The sequence below is a fragment of the Artemia sp. Qi Xiang Cuo genome, chromosome 5 (assembly GCF_049724085.1).
Source record: "Artemia sp. Qi Xiang Cuo chromosome 5, ASM4972408v1, whole genome shotgun sequence".
In the NCBI taxonomy this organism is placed as follows: Eukaryota; Metazoa; Arthropoda; class Branchiopoda; order Anostraca; family Artemiidae; genus Artemia; species Artemia sp. Qi Xiang Cuo.
In genome coordinates, this window is record NC_142798.1 from 49017124 (window position 1) to 49032456 (window position 15333).

The following is a 15333-nucleotide window of genomic DNA, read 5'->3' on the forward strand; positions in this document are numbered from 1 at the left end:
TAAGCTTTCTAATTCAAGTGGTTCAATTCCCCTGTCCCCTCTTTGCAGGCATTGTAATATGAATAATGAAACAATTGACCATTGCCTATTTGAATGTAATATGCTGACGTCTGCACAACATACCTTGCTTTCTAAACTGTTAAAATACTTCAAACACCACAAAATCCCACTATCAGCCAAGAGCCTAGCCAACTATACCTGCACACAGAGTATAGAAATCGACATCTATCATCTTATATTTGAACTCCTAGAGTCGAAAGATCTGCTGAAAGATATCTGAATATATCTAATAAATATGAGGCAATCAAGCCAGTAGCTCTGTAGCCCACAGAGTGAAGCAAAAGGAAAAGGGCTAAATAGTATTACTGAAAAGCCCACCTGCTGTTAAATAGAAGAAGAAGAAAATTTATCATAGAATCTGTTCTGGAACAAATGGACTAAATTTTCTTGCATTCTCGCATCAGTTTCCTAATTCAAGTGGTTCAGTTCCCCTATCCCCTCTTTGCAGGTATTGTATTATGAATAATGAAACAATTGACCACTGCCTATTTGAATGTAATATGCTGACGTCTGCACAGCATACCTTGCATTGTAAACTGTTAAAAGGCCCGCTTGCTGTGAAACAGAAGAAGGAGAAGAAATTGAATAATTCACAATTCCGAAAAATTTACTTCCTAACAAGATATTGGAATTTTGGGAGAACATTTGTTTAAAATGTTTTGAGGTTTAGCTACTAAGTTAGATTTTTAAAGTCAAAACAAACTACCATAACCAGGCTCATAAAATTTTCACTTTCTAATTGTGGTAAATTTGCATTTGTCCACATAATTTAGCTAGGATGAAAGTGAAAACATCATTTGATGCCTTTCTTATGCTCTTTCATAATTCAAGAATTGCTTCTGTAGCTAGTTGCATCTTGAGCCCTTAAAGGGGCCCTGAAGGTATTTTACATGAATAATGAAAGAGCATAAAAAAAGCATCAAATGATGTTTTCACTTTTGTCCTAGCTAAATTATGTGGCCCACTGCAAATTTACCCTAATTTATTAATCAGAGGTCCAATTCTAGATTAGGAGCTCAATTATCTCCTGATCTCAGAGTCTCAATGATCTCCTTGGAAGGTATTTTGGTATAAGCCTAGGGTTCAAGAAGCACATAAGGAAACATGTCAAGAATACAATTCTTACTTCATAATATGCAGTATAATCCTAGTTAACACATTTTGCAGGGGGAGAACCTTTATCTTCACTTCTTTCTCTGTTGTACAATTTTTTAAATAAAATTCTAAAAAATAAACACATATGATGATAGGCTAATGAGAGATTTGAGTCTTCTCTTGACAGCAATGTCAGTTGAGACTTCTTTCTATATGACTAATTTGCTTCCTCTCAGCTTCAAACTAAAAAGAACTGACAATCTTCCTTTATAGCAGGATTTTTTTTCCTCACCTATATATCACTTAATTTGTACATAGATCATTGATAAAACCATTAGTCAAACACAGTCCATATACAAAATCAATCCCTTTTATAACACTGACAATGCAACATTTAAAATACTATCAATATCAGATAAAATTGTTTCTCTACCACTTTCAAATATAAACTTAATAAAAGGTCTATCATCCTATATTTCAAAATTTCATCATCAATCAAAATTTCTAATGCAAGTCCTACTGAAAACTCTCCTAAATTTTCCTCTTTGCAAAGCTACATCATTTCTTTTCTCAAATTTTCATATTCTTTATATTTGATAACACAATGATAAATACTTTCTATCTCAGTACAATTATCACACTGAGGTTTATTAGCTTTGCCTATGATAAACAACCTACATGGACTGACCAAAAACAGAACATTAAGCAACCATACTTTCTTTTTAATCTACTGTAATTTTTTTTATGTCAAAGCCAGGCTTCTTTTTCTGGGTAAGAGCTATATTACTACTATTATCTCTCATTTCCTCAAAATGGTTTTGATAAATCCTTCTAACTATCTCTCTAATCTGTTTATATGGTTCTGTAGGAGGTGCAAGGGCCATATTTTGTGCTACCTGTTTGGCATATTTATCCTCTTTTTCATTACCCACCACCCCCACATGGGCCGGTGGCAGATCCAGGGGAAGGGCGTGCTTGCCCCCCCCCCCTAGTCTAAAGTAGTGTCATTTACTTTTTTAATGCAAGTTTGTATTTAATTAAACTTGCTCCTGATGCAAGTTTATCGGATCAATCTATTTTGGCCCCCCCCCCCCTAAAAAAATCCTGGATCCACCACTGACATGGGCTTAACACCAGAAAAATTGTATCTCTATTCCATTCTCAACAATCTTCAAAATATAATTGTAACACTTATTGGTCTTCATCATTTGTTTTATTTGGAAAATTCTTTTGGGACTGGATTGCAGATTTTGAGTTACTGCATATGAGGAGCTTATTTTGGTTTTGATCACTTTCACTAGTTTTATTCAATTAACATTCTAGTGCACTTCCAATTGCTTATATTTCTGCCTCAAAACTGTTGATTCTTTGCCTAGTGACTTTATTATCTCTGTATTAAATTCTGGAACCACTGCTGAACAACCCACTCCGAAACCATTTATTTTTTACCCATCTGTATATATTTTCATATATTCTTCATACTTGCTATTCAATATTGAGAAGAATTCATATTTCATTAATTGGGGGTTGTTTTCCATTTTTTCCATGTATTCAATCTGAACCCAATCCAAGGGGGGAATTTTTGGTGGCTTTTCATAATGTAACATTTGGGTAATAGGTACTTCTATACCATCCTGGATTAGTAGTTCTTTAAATTTTTTAAAAGGATTTGTTTCCTTTTTCTGTGGTGATTTCTAGTGTGGGTCAGTCCAGGTTTAATTATCAGTTTCTTAACTGGGTGACTGAGATCTATTTTCCATAGATGGTTCATGTACATTAAAAGCATTTTTTGCTGTCTTGTGTTGAGTTTCTCCACTCCAGACTTGCCCAAGAGAAAAGGAATTGGGGCACTCTGGTGAGGTCCAAATGCTAATCTTTGAGCTGTATTCTGTATTGTATCAAGTTTTCTGAGAGTAGATTCTGGAGCAATGTGGTATACCAAACTCACATAATTAACTTTAGGTCTTATATATTTGATATAAAATTGTCTTGCTGTAACTATGTTGACACCATGCTTCCCACACAAAAGCATCTTCATCAAATTCAGTTGCTTTGCACTGGAGTCTTTTAGATATTTGACATGTTGGCTAAATTGAAGTTTATCATCAATGTGTATTCCAAGGATTATATGACAATTGGCTACAAGCAGTTCCTCTCCAAATAGAGTAAGTTGGGGAGGTCTAATATTCCTCTTGGATGTGAACACCATAACTTTAGCTTTAGATGGTTCAAAATCAAGATCTATTCCTAGGGACCATAATTCTATTTGGTCTAATGTTTCTTGGACCAGTTTTTCAGCTTCTTCTGCTGTGTTTTGGACTGTCCAAGTATTATTATCTTCTGCAAAGATTCCTCCTTTGCAGTTATTGTCTTCTAGAGGGATATCAAATTCTCCAATGTTATAATAGTCTGATCCAAGAACACTACCTTGTGGAACACCTCTTTCCACCTCTATTTCTTCTGATCTTTCTTGTCCTACAGTCACAGCAATTTTCCTATCTGACAGGTAACTCAGTGTGAATTTCATCAAATTTCAATTAATTTTTGCCTCAGATATACCTCCTACTATCTGTCTGCAAACCAAATTATCAAAAGCTCCTTTAACATCCAAGAACACTGCAATCATTACTTTACCATTATCAAGTGCATGAATGATGTCTCTCTGCATCCTGATCACATTATCTACTGTATTTCTCTCTCTGCAAAAACCTGTCTGAATATCCTGCAGCAGCTCAGCTTCATCTATCGCAAATCTCAGCTTTCCTTTACTAGTCTTTTATATGTCTTACCTCCTACTGAGGTCAGAGTTATAAAACAAGGATTTTCTACTTTGTTTGGTTTATTTAGTTTTGGGATCATGATGGCTATACCATTCTTCCAAATTGCAGGGAAGTTGTCCTCCTGACACAACTTGTTGATAAGTTGAAGCAGAATAACCTTCCATTCATCAGCCAACCTTTTAAAGAAAACAAGGTATATGTTATCACTGCCTGATAAAGTCTGGTAGTTTCTTTGTCTGGTTGAACAAGTTCAAATTCTGATTTTGAGAAGGGTTTATTGTAATTTAATACTGATTGTTCTATAGAGAAGTTTTCTTGCTTTAGTGAAAGTTGTTGAGTGTGGGCTGGTTCCTTTAAATGAATCTTTCTTACCTATTGTCTGGTGGAGATGACTTGCTCCTGCCTCAGCTTTTGTTTTGTTATCAGCAATTACTTGTCCTTGGTAGGTTGTTGGCCTTTTTGGATGGTGGTACAATTCTCTCCTATTCATCTTTCTTATGAAGGTATACACTTTTCCAAGTGGATCCCTGAAGCTGAGATTTGCAACAAATCGCTTCCAAGATTCTGCTTTAGCTCTAGCAATGATTCCTCCTTTATAGTTATTGTCTTCTAGAGGGATATCAAATTCTCCAATGTTATAATAGTCTGGTCCAAGAACACTACCTTGTGGAACACCTCTTTCCACCTCTATTTCTTCTGATCTTTCTTGTCCTACAGTCACAGCAATTTTCCTTGTGGATGGTGGTACAATTCTCTCCTATTCATCTTTCTTATGAAGGTATACACTTTTCCAAGTGGATCCCTGAAGCTGAGATTTGCAACAAATCGCTTCCAAGATTCTGCTTTAGCTTTATTTACTGTTTTTCTAAATTCTGCCTGGGCCAATATTCTTTCTATAATTTTTTATTGTCAGAATCTTGTTGTAATTGCTTGAAGCTTGGTTAAGTTTCTTCACATTTAAGCTACACTGTTCATTCCACCATATAGGCTCATCCCTAGTCTTGATGGGGATAGTCTTCTTTGCCACTTCCAGCAGCAGATTCTGTAATCTCTGAATTTATCTTCTCTGTAGTCATTACTGCTGCCAGTTCTTCTTCAAGACTTATCCTTATAAGTTCTTTCTGGAATTAACTGTTTTTTAAAATTAACTTCCCAGTTAACTTTCTTCAATTTCAAGGTGGGGCATGTTGATAGGGTTTGCCTTCTTAGTGTAGATTCTTTATACTGAATTATCACTGGCTCATGGTTACTGGTTAAGGTTGGATAAGGAGTTAAACTTATATTTAGTTGATCAATTATTGCTACTGCTGAGAATGCCAGGTCAATGGTAAAGTATACTCCTGTAATTGGATTTCTTCTAGTTTGGAGTTGAAGTGGGGTCACTAGGTCAATTTCATCATTTTTATCCAGAGCACTTAGGATACCTATGCTACTACAGTTATGAGATCCACATAAACACCAGGCATCTGAATGGGATTAAAGTCACCAGTAATAATAAAAAGCTCTTTGTCTTTAATCACTTTTTTCACTTTATTGAAGATGTCCTCTGTTTGTGGTTCATTCCATCAGGATTATATACATTTACAATAACTATTGTATCCCTCATACCCAGGAATACTCTGCAAGCTACCATCTCAATTTTAGAACTTGTGTTTTCTTCAATATTTAGTTTTTGAAACGTTAATAACTTTTTAATGCTAATCATTATTCCTCCTCTTAACTGTTCTGCTAGATTCCATACTTCTTCTACATTGATTTCAACTTTGAACAGTGATTGTATAAGATGACATAAATTCACTATCCTATCTTGCATTTCTAATTCCTTGACTTCTATCACTTCTGGCAGTTTAGATACAAGTAATACTAGCTGTTGAAGGGTCTTTTTTGGTTCAAGGAGGGGCTGCTCTTTCACAACCTTCTTATTAAGTGCATCTGCATAACTATAGAATGCACTAGCTGCTCTTTTCATTGGTATGTTTTGAGCAACTGAAATTTTTATGATTTCACAGTTTTGTTGGTGGGCTGGGCATCTACCAGATGTTGTTGAATGCTTTTTCCTACAATTAGCACAGACATACGTTTTGTATTTTCCTGACTCTTATGTTTCTAATTTAAAGGGACCCTCATTAAAAGTATGTTTGTTTGCACATCTTAAGCATACAGCATGCAGTGACCTACATTTTTCTTGAGTATGGCCATACTTTTGACATTTGAAGCACTGTATAATTGGTTGGTTGTATCTCTCAATATTCCTTTTTCTTCCATAAAGCCAAATACACTGGGGAACAGAGTTACTCTCAAATGCAACACAAATACTCAGACTATCTTCTGATTTTTGGTCTCTTGATTGTATCTTTTCAACCTCTTTTAATTCCTTAATCTCAATATTAGTTTCTGCCCTGAGGTCTGTCAGCAGTTCTTCCTTTGTATAATCTAGTGTTATTTGCTTGATTACACCATAGCTGATCTTTCTTTTCTCTTCAGGTGCTACATTCATATAATCAAACTTCTGGATTTTCATTAAAGTATCCAACATGGTTTGTGATTGAACATATACAGATAGCCAATTCCTATCATAGTTTGAGTAAAACTTCAACTTTTCTGTTGGGAGAATTTTCTTTAGTTCTAGAGTGATTGCTCTGTCTGATGGAAGTTTTATCTGTGAGGTGAAAACCACTGTTACATTAGTCAGTGATTCAATGCTTATAAACTCACTTGTTGCCTCTATTCTATTATTTCTAGTACTGAAGTTCTTTGAAAATCTTTCCACTATAGGAGTTTTTACAGCTTTAGAAGTTTCTTGCTCAAGAGGTGAGCCACTTCTCTTACCATTTCTTTTCAGTACATCACTAATCCCTTCAGCCTCCATAGGATTTACTACATTTGAGATGTCCTCCTCTTCTTCCTGGGGGGGGGAGGATACTCAAATGACAACCCTGAAAGTCAATTATGGACACTTACTGAGGGTACAGGTTGTAAATTCTGGGTTGGGGGGGGGGGCATGATATAAATAACCTTGATGACTTGTGTATGGCAGAGGTGCATAGTAAACTGTGGGGGGCACTTGTGTTTCCTGATATGTTGAGTCAGGAAATTGCAAGTGAAAATTTTTTGATGCTTGACAGGGCTGTCCAAAGTATGCTGGAAATGACTGGGTGTGAGGTGGTGAGTATACTATGTGTTGAGGTGAGAATCCTACTTGTGCTGGTGTTGACCCTGTTTGGGTTAAATGATTGGTCTGTTGTGGATGGCTATTACCCACTGTGGCACTTTCTCCAGGAGGAACCCCCATTAAAGGGCGGGAATTCATTAATCAAACCTATTCCAATTATTCTAAATGTTCTTACCCAAAATATAAACTTCAGAATACCAATTAATCTAAAAATAAGCCTGGGCAAAAAAAAATTTAGTTTTACCATGTTGTCCATTTTCCTTGATCCCCCTATAAATACTTAAAAATTCTCTTCTATTAAAAGTTTGAATTCCAGAACAGTTCAGCTTATTTTGATGTTTAAACATAAATTCAACTGCATTTTCCTGTTTTCAAATACTCTATATATGTAATTAAACACCATCAGTGCCATTTAATAATTTTTCACAAAAATATTAATAGACAAATACTGATAAATTAGGTTAAGTTAGGTTAGATTAGTTATATAGTGGTTGGATGTTTATTTATAGATGATTTTTAAGACTTAATGAATAGACACAAATATTTAAAACATGAAAGAAATACTGGAAATGCAAGGAAAATAGTGAACATAAAGGTTCTCCCCCTGCAAAAGCATAGGTTGGCTGGCCCCCAGCCCCCCATTGCACTTCCTGGCTGAAGGGCCACGAAACGGAGATCAGCACCGCCGGTTTGGACCTTAAGGGTCTAGTGCCGCATCCTTTACCTTTTTTTACCTTTTCTCCCCCTGCAAAATATGTCAAGTAGGATTATTCTGCATATTATGAAGTAAGAATTTTTTTCCTAACATGTTTCCTTATGTACTGCTTGAACCCTTAGGCTTACACTGGTATTTTAAATTAGCTACCTCCACCCATTCTCCTTCTAAAGGACACTGACCTTTTATAACCTCTTACAATTGTTGTGTTATAAAAGGGAAACCATGCAAAACAGATCTATTGCTATAGAACACTTTAAAGCACACCTTAGATTATCTTAAATTGCTTTGTCCAGCAAAATGAGGAAAAAATTCTGTAGAGTTGCTGGTCAGTGATGATGGGGAGCCATTGGTTTGGCAGCATCCCACTCTTTTTTCCATGGTTTGGTGGACCAATTCTTATCAATGGTTTTCTTAAATGCATTAATAGAGGGAGCAGTGACAGCTGCATTGGGAAGACTGTTCCAGGGAGCCACTACTCTATTGGAGAAATAGTGGTTTTGGAGTCTGCTGTGAGCTCTCTTCCAGAGCAGCTTCTTACTATGCCCTCTTGTCCTGGATGATTTGTCAAGTTGGAAAGGCTTCTGAGGAGATGAATCAGTATGCAGTAACTTTTAAGCCACAATTACATCACCCCTCTGTTGTCTGTAGACGAGTGTTGGGAACTGTAGTTTGTTCAGGCAAGATGGATAGTCAAGGTTCTTGCTTCCATCAACACCTTTGGGTTGCGTGCCTTTGAACAGACTCTATTTCACCCTTATTCAGGGGCATGGCAACACACATCCTAAATTCCAGCAATGGTTGCACAAGAACCTTGTACAGCATCATCATGACTTTGGATGATCTGCTGTGTACTGTATGCTTAATTATTCCAAGGACCTGAGATGCTTTGGAACCACAGCTTGTGTGTGTTTTTGGAATTTTAATTCTTCATTGATGACTATTCCCAAATCTCTTTCAGCTGTCAAAGAACCAATCGATTGCCCATAGCCATCCCCTCTACTCATGGCACTGCCACTTCTCATTCTTTTTCCTGAAATGGACTGTCTTGTATTTCTGAATGTTAAATTCAAGCTTCCATTGGTGGGCCCAAAGGTAAAGTGAATCCAGGTCTTTCTGTATAGTGGCTCTTGTTGCTGTTGAATCCACCGGCCCAATAAGTTTTGAATTGTCGGCATAAATGCTCATTTTATTTCTTACAGCCCATGAAGCATCATTAATGAAAATTTGAAAAGTGTTGGGCCCAAGATCATTCCCTGGGGCATGCCACTATCAACTCCAGCAACTTCTGAGAGGAATTCTTGCTTGTTATTCCCAAACACTTTAACTCTCTGCTTTCTTCCTGAGAGGAACTGCATCACCCATTCATTAAACTCCACATGTATCCTGGTAGCTAAGAGTTTTGCCTTCAAATGGTGATGGCAAACTTTGTCAAAAGTCTTTACAAAGTCTATTAAGATCATATCAGCAGGGATAAACAGGTCTAGCAGTTTGGTGACATATTTGTATGCATCAATAAGATTTGTCTTGACCAAGTGTCAAGATCTGAATCTATATTGGCTATCGGTAAGTAGTTTGTTGTCAGTCAGGTGTTTCATAACAGCAGTATTCATAATTCCTTCAAATATTTTGCTGACTGTTGAGGTGATGCTAATGGGTTGGTAATTGGCAGCACAGTTCCTGCTTCCAGCCTTGTGAACAGGTGTAATATTTGCATTTTGCCAATCTTGAGGGACTTGTTTGATATCAAGAGACTTCTCCAAGAGCAAGCTCCGCATGAGCCTCTTTCAAAGTCCGAGGTTGAACCCCATCAGAACCAACTGACTTATTTGGGTTCAATCTTTTGAGCCATGATTCCACATCCAAAGTGCTGACAGTAATAATTTGTATTGGTTTCTGTATATCATATTCCAGCATCTGTGGCAAGGGTCATCTTCTGGAGGTGTAAAAACTGACTTGTACTGCTTGTTCAGAGCTTCAGCTAGCTATATCTCCAGGGTTGCTTATGGTATTACTGTTAACTGCGAGTTTGGTTACTGAATGTCTTCCAGGCTTTTGAGTGGAGGCATACTTTCAAATTTCTTTGGATTTTTTTTCAAGCACTGAAGCTAAAGACTCCTCATACTTGCTGGTAACTTCTCTTGTAAGGTAGTGGACTTTGTTTTGTATTTGTTTGAAAATGTCATGATTTGCCTGTGTTTGGATGTCCTTGTACCTCCTCTAGAACTTCCTTTTCTTTTGGACTGCTAGCTTGATTTCTCATGTGATGAAAGGGAGTGTTCCTGGTCTTCATTAACTAAAAAAAAACAAGTTTTTTTAACTAAAAGTAAGGAGCAACATTAAAACTTAAAACAAACAGAAATTATTCCGTATATGAAAGAGGCTGTCCCCTCCTCAACGCCTTGCTCTTTATGCTAAAGTTTGACTCTGTCTCACAACTCTATTTTTTAAAACAATAAAAAAACTTTAGCGTAAAGAGCGAGGCGTTGAGGAGGGGACAGCCCCTTTCAACTCATCACTGAACTTATAGAATTTGCAATCACAAGGTGGGAACCTTTCTGACAGGTAGAGCTTGGGCTTCTATAAAAACAACTTGTAATTAAAGGGTGACCCTTTAGATCAACTTTTATCCAGACCTGCTCTACCCACAGCTCATACTGACAACCAAGATTAAGATCTCATACCTTCAGTGGTGATTTCACGTACAGGACAATTCCTCTTTCTTCAATTTCGACAGGTTTGAGATTATTCTGAATCCAGTGATCTGGATGTGCACATCAGTCAGTGGCACTGAAGTATACTTTGGTTTAACTTCAGTGAAGGCAAACACACTCGCTTCAGGTCTTGCTGACACTACAGCTTTTATTTCATCCATTTTTGTGGTGATGCAATCCACATTACTGTAAAGCACAAATAGTCCATCTTTATTTTCAATATGGGCATCACCAATGTTACTAAGTTCCATCTTGCAAGATTCGAAAGTGGAACTATCCAAAGGGTCTCCACTATGAACACTTGGCAATACTTTTTCCTTACTTAAGTTGTGTTGTGAATTATTTGAGCTGGAAAAAATATTGATTGACTTCGATAAATTGTTAGGATGAACAATAGACAAAGACAAAGGAACAGTTAGTTGGGCTGACAGTCCCCTGTCAGTGGCCAGTTTTTTTTATCTGAGCTTAACAGGATGGTTGGTACTTATTCATAATTTTGGTGAAGCCAGCTTCAGCCTGGGAAAGTATTTCTTTTGAGCAATAGGCTGAGGCTATCTCACTGGCAATATCTAACTTCTCCTGGGGTGGCAGGGTGACTTTTTCCAGGGCTAACATGTTGAGCATAAAGAGACACATATCAGATAGGAGATTTTCACTATTAGGGGATTGGGTTGATGCTTCTTGCCTATATTCTTTCCTCGATGGGGGTTTTAACCGGGGATAATCGTTCTCGTTGATTCTAAGGGGAGATATACCCTTTGTTTGGGTTTGAATTTTTTCTATTTTTGTTTTTTTTTTAGGCTAGGTAAATAGGGCGATGGGGAGTGCTGGCTGCTTGAGGGGTACTCGATTGATTGACCAGTGAAAATAGGTACCAGAGGTTCCTATTAGGCATGTTTGAGACTTGACTTTGTATTGCTCTAGCCTCCATAGCAGCAAAAGCATAAGGTATTGACCTTTCTTTGACGATTTTTGAGCGGCAGCGCTTTGTTTGTATGATGGACCCTTTAGACTTATTATCTTATCTATGAGGGCCTTTGCAGTTAATGCATTTGGGTTCTTCTTTGGGGCAGGTAGCTTCCTCATTATGTTGATTATCACACTTCGCAAAGATTATAGTATTTGAAGAGCAAAATTTAGCTATTTGTCCAAGCTTTGAACATTTATGGCATTGGATAGGCTTCAACTGGTAGGCTTTGAAGGCTTTTCTTTGGCCAAACAACAGCAAAGGTTGATTCAGATTTACCTCCTTGTTCAAACCAAATAGGAATGATTTGTTGATTATTTTGCCTGTAGGATCAAGTTTACCTAATCTAGAGACACTTGTCACTGATATAGGCTTCCCTTGCCTATTTGTTAGGCCAGTGGCCAGCTCCTATAGCGCTGTGTCTGTTGGGAGATTGTAAAAAATAATTTTGGTCTCCTTTTTGGGAGCAGACCAATAACCACACTTGATAGAAATACTTGAAAGATTAGTAGTTCTCAGAAGTTTTTTGGATGCTGCTTTATCCTTCAGAGAGATTAAAATTTGCGCCATTCCTATTAATATTTACTGAGAATTCTGATTTAATTATTTTTAAAATTGCCAATCTGATTTGGGAAACATCTTTGACAATAAAAGATTGCTTGGTAAAAATCTCTAAGTATAGTTGGAAAGAGATATTGGGGTCCTTCTCAGCCTTGCAATTGAGGGGTTTTGCTGGAAAAATGTTTTTATGTTTATTAGCATTCCGAAGGAGAACTTCATGAAAGTCATCCGTGAGGGTTTTTGTGTTAGAAATAACATCATACAATGGGGGAATACCCTCATTTGTTGTATTAGCTCCAACAGTTATCATGGTGTCATCCATTGAAATCTGATGAGAAGGATATGAAGGAATCATATTCAGATTCAGAAACTATTGATCTTGTTCTTGTTAAGGGGGGGGGGTTCTTGATACAGAGCGGGAAGAAGATTCGAACAGACTTAGTATTTTATCTCCTGTTCCTGTAACCAGGTTTCCCTTCTCTGGCGGCTTCTTAGGTAGGCTCAAAAACATTTATTCCGTGGTCTTTGGCTTTTTGGCTGGATTTTCAAATTCGTCCAAAAGAAAATTATTTTGGCAACTGTGCAGCAGCAACAGCGACAAAGAAAATTCAAAATAATATAACACTTTAGGGTCTATTAATTATGAAAATAACACACTAGATTAAAAAAAATGTCTTTGACACTCAATTTGAGGCAATAATCTACAATTCAAATTTCACAAGGTCACATGGGTTTGTTGATCAACATGCACTTACAACCCATAAGCATGGTAAATATATATGCAATTTTATAACTGACATAAGGACAGAACAAGGTGAACATGTGACTTGACTCTTTTTGTGCCCTCTCCAAATATAATAATCATTTCACTGGCATATGGCCCTGCCCTCTTATATATGACCCTTAATAATGTATTTCTTCATTAATTCAATCTAGTCTATACACTAAATCTCCTATATTAAACCAATTATCTTTTCAGAGTGGAATTTATCTCAATGTGTGACTGGGTGTGTAATCTTCAGAACTTCGTTTAGTCTCCACAGTGATAACACCTTTTTGGATTTAAAACCTGCTTTGACATTGTATTAATTCAGTGTCTCAAACTTTGATAAATTCAGTGACCTTATTGTTATGGACTAATTATTTGATAGCATTGTTTGGATGTAATAATATGGTAGCATCAACAGGTAGAACATTTCTGTGTCTTCAGCAATGTTTTAGTTTGAATTCTAGAAAATAATTTATTAGCCGAGTTTCATCTAATTTTTCGCTAATTCAGTGACAGCCTGTGTAGAAGAGAGCAGGAACAAACACAAGAGCCGTATTGGTACCAGCCGAACATTGATCCTTAAACTGCTGGGGAAAGGCGATTTGGGTACTGGCACTTCCCACAGGTTTTGTTAACTGTTTTATAGCAGATATCAGTAGTCGAATATTATTCATCCATGGCATTTTGGCATTACACCATATCTCTGGAATCACTCCATAATAAAATGACAAGCAAGAAACTTATATTAAATCCTCTGTTGAATTTTATTTTGTGAGCAAGAAAAGCGGGATGTGCAATAGACTCGATTACGAAAATCGCTTGCGATTTCTATATTTCGGAAGAAATTGTTGAGGCTAAGAAAGCATTGTGGGCCCTTGCAATGTCAACGCGACCTACTGAACGACAGAAAGTTAGCAACAACGTCCAAGATATTGCGCGAGCATTCAATATGTGTGATGAGAAAAAGGTGACTCTGCCACAATTTGTCATATTTGAACCAGATTAAGGGCCAGTGGTTCTGACGGAAACTACCGCGACACTTACTTGCAAGTTAAATGAATTGTATATGGAATTTAAACGTTTTACCGAGCAAAAAAGTTTCAAGACTGTCCCTCAGTCTTCTGTACCTATGATAGTACCTGAAAAGCCTACTTTTGCAGTGGTCGTCAAGAATCCTCCAAAAAAATCTTGACAATCCCAATGCCCACAAAGACTTTTTGGATTCTATAGCTGGCAGTTCTAGTTCAAGTATTATTACTTTAAAGCCTGGGAAGGATGAATGGCGTATTGTCATGTCCGACAAAGCTGATGCAACTACACATGCTGAAGCTATAGCTTAATCTATCCAAGGTGCAGATGCCACAGTGAAATCAAGTGCATATTTTGGCATTATCCAGCATACTACTCCCAGAATGTTGACTGCTGACATTCAGAGTTGTCTACAGAACTGTACTGAAGTGTCTGAAATACGGTCATCCAGATCTTTCCACCTAATATTTGAAAGTAAAGTATACCTACAAAAAGCAATAGACAGTATACCTAAGATTTGCTACAAGCGGCTACCTGTGTCAGAATATAAGTTGCTGCCCCCTCAGTGTTACAATTGCCAGGCATTTGGCCACACTGCTGCTAACTGTGTGAATTCAGAGAAATGGTCACAGTGCGCTGGTCCACATAAAAACTCTAAAGACACCCTCTGCCAGCTGCCCTTGAAGTGTGCACTCTGTGGTAAAACTGACCACCTGTACTACGCATATAAGTGCCCTGTAGTCAAGAAGCTATCAAAATGAGTTGCTGTCTAAAAATCATTTCCTGGAACATGAATGTTTCAGTGATTAATAAAAGACTTCTTCGGTCAGCTCATGGCTGATTGTGATGTGCTATATCTACAGGAACATTTCCTATCAAAAGAAGGACTAGACCTGCTGCAACTCGACGGTTTGGTTAAAGTTGTTGGTGTTCCTGCAGTATTTAGTGGGAGAGGAAGACCGTCCGGTGGTGTTGCTCTGCTTGTTTGTGCTGAACATCTGCCGTACCAATTTCGTCTTCTGATTCCTTTGTGTCAGTTCAGCTGCTAGACGTTGCTTTTTTTCTACATACATGCCAACTGATAACCGTGACTTAAATTCAGAGTGAAAGTTCAGCATAGCGTGCAGTAAGCTTGCAAACGCTGTGGTAGAATTGCAGAAACAAGGCCTTACTGGTATTTTTGCAGGGGATATGAATTGTAACCATAGTGATACTAAGAGCTCTAGGGCAAAGATCCTTCTTAGTTCTTGTCCTCAATTCAGTGTAATGAACAACGACCTGGCATTTACATATGTAGCCTAAATAATAGTGGGTCTACATCCAACCTTGACTTTTTCCTCTCAACAAAATCGATTGCAATTTACCCCTCTTCTCATGTTAACAATGAAATCAGTTTTTCTGACCACTTACCTGTGTCGAATACGTTCCGCGTTGGCCCGAGTAATCCTTGCATTCCTTTCAAGAATAATAA

General features: G+C 37.4%; 1 protein-coding gene across 2 annotated transcripts in view; it reads left to right on the top strand.

Annotated features, from left to right (window-relative positions):
• The first annotated feature begins 655 nt into the window (after positions 1-655).
• Wdr37 (WD repeat domain 37) overlaps positions 656-15333 on the top strand; it is an 81149-nt gene continuing 66471 nt past the window's right edge. For both annotated transcript variants that reach the window (XM_089089673.1, XM_089089674.1), the window contains exon 1: positions 656-724. The gene's annotated coding sequence lies outside the window, so the exon portion shown is untranslated. The remainder of the gene's footprint in view (positions 725-15333) is intronic.